General features: G+C 47.3%; 1 non-coding gene across 1 annotated transcript; it reads right to left on the minus strand.

Moving 5' to 3' along the window:
* Positions 1–4,897: 4,897 nt before the first annotated feature.
* LOC115068681 lies at positions 4,898–5,027 on the minus strand. The gene has a single exon (XR_003848015.1). It is a non-coding gene; the product is annotated as a small nucleolar RNA SNORA21 (small nucleolar RNA).
* Positions 5,028–5,572: the final 545 nt, after the last annotated feature.

Consider the following 5,572-nt stretch of genomic DNA (forward strand, 5'->3'; position numbering starts at 1 on the left):
GCAGCAGTGACTATCCGGATAGGCTGCCCGTCCCAGCCCCTCACTGTCTTCAGGGAGGATCCACCACAGCTCTGGCGGCTCCACCAGCCTCCCCTCCCATCTGGGCTCCTGCCCGCCGGGCTTGCGGGCTTGCCGGCTCTCCGCAGTTCCAGGCAGTGGCTCGCGTCAGGGCGCAGACCGGACAAGCTTCAACAGAAGGCGGCGGGCAGGAGCGACCAGGCCTAGCTCCAGCGCTGGTGATCAGACTGGAGCTGGACTTACAAATGGTTGTTAGGCACCAGGTGGATGCTGGGATCCGAACTCAGGTCCTCTGCAACAGCAGCCAGTGTTCTTAACTGCTGAGCCATCTCTCCAGCCCAGAATAAACATTTAAATTGTTTTTTCACTGCTGCTGACTCTGCTATGCTATCTGCTACTTTTATTTTTCAGACTGCCCAGGTCGCAGCAGTGACTATCCGGATAGGCTGCCCGTCCCAGCCCCTCACTGTCTTCAGGGAGGATCCACCACAGCTCTGGCGGCTCCACCAGCCTCCCCTCCCATCTGGGCTCCTGCCCGCCGGGCTTGCGGGCTTGCCGGCTCTCCGCAGTTCCAGGCAGTGGCTCGCGTCAGGGCGCAGACCGGACAAGCTTCAACAGAAGGCGGCGGGCAGGAGCGACCAGGCCTAGCTCCAGCGCTGGTGATCAGACTGGAGCTGGACTTACAAATGGTTGTTAGGCACCAGGTGGATGCTGGGATCCGAACTCAGGTCCTCTGCAACAGCAGCCAGTGTTCTTAACTGCTGAGCCATCTCTCCAGCCCAGAATAAACATTTAAATTGTTTTTTCACTGCTGCTGACTCTGCTATGCTATCTGCTACTTTTATTTTTCAGACTGCCCAGGTCGCAGCAGTGACTATCCGGATAGGCTGCCCGTCCCAGCCCCTCACTGTCTTCAGGGAGGATCCACCACAGCTCTGGCGGCTCCACCAGCCTCCCCTCCCATCTGGGCTCCTGCCCGCCGGGCTTGCGGGCTTGCCGGCTCTCTGCAGTTCCAGGCAGTGGCTCGCGTCAGGGCGCAGACCGGACAAGCTTCAACAGAAGGCGGCGGGCAGGAGCGACCACGCCTCGCTCCAGCGCTGGTGATCAGACTGGAGCTGGACTTACAAATGGTTGTTAGGCACCAGGTGGATGCTGGGATCCGAACTCAGGTCCTCTGCAACAGCAGCCAGTGTTCTTAACTGCTGAGCCATCTCTCCAGCCCAGAATAAACATTTAAATTGTTTTTTCACTGCTGCTGACTCTGCTATGCTATCTGCTACTTTTATTTTTCAGACTGCCCAGGTCGCAGCAGTGACTATCCGGATAGGCTGCCCGTCCCAGCCCCTCACTGTCTTCAGGGAGGATCCACCACAGCTCTGGCGGCTCCACCAGCCTCCCCTCCCATCTGGGCTCCTGCCCGCCGGGCTTGCGGGCTTGCCGGCTCTCCGCAGTTCCAGGCAGTGGCTCGCGTCAGGGCGCAGACCGGACAAGCTTAAACAGAAGGCGGCGGGCAGGAGCGACCACGCCTTGCTCCAGCGCTGGTGATCAGACGGCCCGCCTGGACGCCCTGATTGAATAGTGAGTGCTCCTCCCAGCCCCGACTGCACGTGCAGACCTGTCCCAGCTTTGAACAGATTTGCATTCAAGCGGAACTAGCTTCTTCCGCACAGAGCTCGCACCTTCTTCTTGCGCTCTGTGGGAAGTCCCCGTTCTCCCCCAAACCCCTGGTACAGGTGCACTACTGTGCAGAGTCCCTTACACAAGCAACGTCCAACGAAGTCGGACCAGTCTTGCTGCTGGAATGACAGTGAACCCAACCCTGGTCAAATTGGACTTCCGCACAGAGCTCGCACCTTCTTCTTGCGCTCTGTGGGAAGTCCCCATTCTCCCCCAAACCCCTGGTACAGGTGCACTACTGTGCAGAGTCCCTTACACAAGCAACGTCCAACGAAGTCGGACCAGTCTTGCTGCTGGAATGACAGTGAACCCAACCCTGGTCAAATTGGAGCATGCTTCACTGTCTTCACGATAATTATATATAGGATCTGGGTGGGGTTTGAAGCTATTATATTTAAAGGATTGCTAAAGAACCTAAAATAGAGCACTTGGTGGTTTCTGAGAGGCACTTGACAGGATTACAAGTGATAAAAGAACAGGTCACAAAGATGCAGGTGGCTAGGACATCACTACCCAAGATGATGATAAGTTCATAATTCTGTATAACATGATACATCAACCACACAACAGAAAATGTACTACTAATTCTTCCCCCAATATAGATGGCAAAGAGGAATGATCACACTTAATGTCTCACAATTTAAATATGACTTTAATAACACTTAAATTCTGACATTATCTCAAATGATGTTATTATACATGATAAAAAGTACAAAAAACGGAAATATCTGCTTAATGTATGTGTATATATACAAAACATTAGTGTGTGTGTGAGTGTGTGTACCTGTGTCTGTATATGTTTGGGTAAATGCACGTGTATGGGTGTACATTCATGTATGTGTGTATATGTGTTGAGGCCAGTATATGTGTTGAGGCCATCTGGTGTTTTATCTCAGTAACAACATTGTTATTTTTGAGACAAACTCCCATTGACCTAGAGCTACACTAGTAAGTTATAAGTGCTGGCCGGTGAGCCTCCATGAGCCACCTGTCTCCGTCTCCCCAGTGCTAGTACTACAAGCACAGAGTACCACCCTGGCAGTTTACGTGGGTTCTTGTGATCACACTCAGATCCTGGTTGACCAAATACTGCAGAAAGATGACAATCATAATTCTTCTTTCTATCTGGGATCACATGGCCATAATTATTTTTCCTATTCAGGGGGTAGTCCCTCCACCCTCAATAAGCACCTCAGCAAGTCTTCATTGATTACCTAAAGGAATGACCCACACCTTCATTCCCAAAGCAGCTGGGCCATTTATCATCTTGTCAAGATCAGTTTATTGTACTTTCTTATTGACTTTAAGCACAGGATGTGGCAACACTAAGAGGCACCTTAAATGATCACTTGAACCCCAAACATGTGCTTTCTTACCTCCATTGTGGAGCAGTATCTAATTTCCCCCGAGATGTGTGATCAGTCCCACCAGATAACCCTATAATTCCTTTCTTAGCCTTTTGACTCAAGGCCATCAGGAGTACAGTGGAGTCAGGAAGTCTTAGTTTCCATGCCAACGGAGTGTTTGTTGTGCCTCCTTACAGAAGCACTCTCCACTATAGCACCAAAGCTCTATGCCAGCAACGCATAGCATCATGGGACTAGGAAGCAGAAGTTTTGTTAGTGGGACTTTGTGTTTATGGTGAGTGGGAACATGCCCCTTTCTGCACTGGAATCCTCTATCCATTAGTCCTGCCTATGCAAAAAAATGGTATCATTTATTGGACACTGACTGAGAGCACTGTCCCTCTGAACAACCCTAAAACACACCTTCAGGCTAGTGTCACTTTGTTGGCATGTAACTGCGTCTTTAAAAGGTCACTCCACTTTCCCATCAAACCAGCTGTGACAGCATTGTGGAGAACATTGTAAAACCATTGAACTTAATGAGCATGAACACACTGCTGCATCCCTTTGGCTGTGAACTGAGTTCCTTGGTCAGGAACAATGCTGTGTGAAATGTCATGGCGCTGGGTTAGGCATTCTGTAAGCCTGTAGATGGTAGGGTTTTTTTGGAGGATAATATACAGGAAAGGCAAGTCCATAAGTCCATTGTAATAAAAATCTATTACAATGAGGACAAAATGCCTCCCTTTCCATGATGGAAGTGGTCCAGTCTGGCCAACCTGCCATGAGATCACCAGTTGGTCACGATGAGGAATGGTGCCATATTGGGTGTTCAGTGCTAGTCTCTACTGTGTATATATGTCTCAAGCACTGAGTGCAAAGTCACAGGTGGTGGCGCTGTTGTCAAAGCTATTGGAGCCAATATGCCTTTCACAAACTGCTGGGTCAGAGGGTTGGAGGAAGGCACCTGGAGATTCAGGAAGTCTTCAAAGGTCCTTGAGAGTGACAGCCTGGTCTAACTCCAAAGCCAGAGGGCCACAGCAGCCTTCAAAAACCTCTTTACACACAGTGCTTCCTGAAAGAAGCCTACTGGCAGCAATTTTTTTTTATGTTCACCCTGCAGCCATGGGCACATCTCATGACGTTATCCATAGGCAGCTTAGGGTTCATTCTTTAGAGTATGATGAAAACAAAGACTTCCAGTTTTCATCTGCTCCACCTTGGGGTTCGCTCATTAGCATATGATGTAAACAAATGCTTCAAAACAATTCTTATCAGAGCTATCGATGAGGTTCACTCCTTAACATAAGAATCCAATGCTAGGAGATAAACAAAAACAATCTTACTTTCATTTTTAACATGGCTCCTTACATTCCATTCCCTTGATACCCGACAGTTTTCAAAGGTTGGGAAGGTATCACATTAAATTTGCAAGATCTAAAAGTATAAATATGCATAATGTGAGTATGGCTTAGGTCTTCCAGTCATGCTTCTAGATATCAATCTTCTCAGAATTAGGATCATAACATAAATGAGCAAAATTCAAATAAGTAGAGAAAGTAATTTATGTGAGGTTATATATTCCAGAGCCAGGAAATGCCTTGTATAAAAATAGAGAAGTTTGATTCTGTACAAGTGACCCAGCCAAAGAATCTTAATGTCCAAGACAGTGGTGTGCAAAATTAAGACCTTTCACATGGTCCTGTAATGCAATAGTTTTTGAATTAAGGACGTGTATGAATTTCTCAGTGTCATGGACCTGGGTTTGGGCAGTCAGTTTTGTTTAAATGTTCCTGTGCTTTTTGTAAGACCAATTGGTTGTCATTTAAGTTTTTATTAAATTTCTTTTTTTTGACCCTTGTCACACCAATTGAAGTAAAACAACACAAGTTGCTACTTCACCCAAAAGCAGTGTTTTTACTCTGCCCCTTCTTGATGGTTCAGTGGGTCACTAGCAAAAGGCCCACTGAGTGCTTTTAAAGGGGGGATTCATTAAATTTCTGAATGGATGTGATTTGATGCTCTGGTATAGTAAATCCCCTCAAAGGATCAATAGAAGAATTAACAATCAAATGATAAGAAGATGCAGTGCATGCTTTTCCAGTACAAACTTTCTATGGCCCAATCATAAAGAGACATTGATTAGAGATTTTATGAGTAGTTCCAGGAGAAGTACTAGCAACATTTTTTTAAATATTTTATTATTTTTATTTTATGTATATAAATGCATCACCTGCATGTATGTGAGTGCACCCATGTCGTGCAATGCCGCGGAGGTCAGAAGAGGGCTTCGGATTCCCCTGGAACTGTAGTTAAGGATGGTTCATAGCCACCATGTGGGTGCTGGGAATCGAACCCAGTTCCTCTGCAAGAGCAGTCAGTGCTCTTAACTGCTGAGCCATCTCTCCAGCCCCTGGAAACATTTTTATACCAATAAGTGAGGTTATTATTAGAAAACAAAGATGCCATTCATAGGATCCAGTGTTTAAGATAGAATCTGAGTGAGGTCACCCTAAATAAGTCAGTGAGAT

Source organism: Nannospalax galili, unplaced genomic scaffold (genome assembly GCF_000622305.1).
Source record: "Nannospalax galili isolate Female #2095 unplaced genomic scaffold, S.galili_v1.0 scaffold529, whole genome shotgun sequence".
Lineage (NCBI taxonomy): Eukaryota > Metazoa > Chordata > Mammalia > Rodentia > Spalacidae > Nannospalax > Nannospalax galili.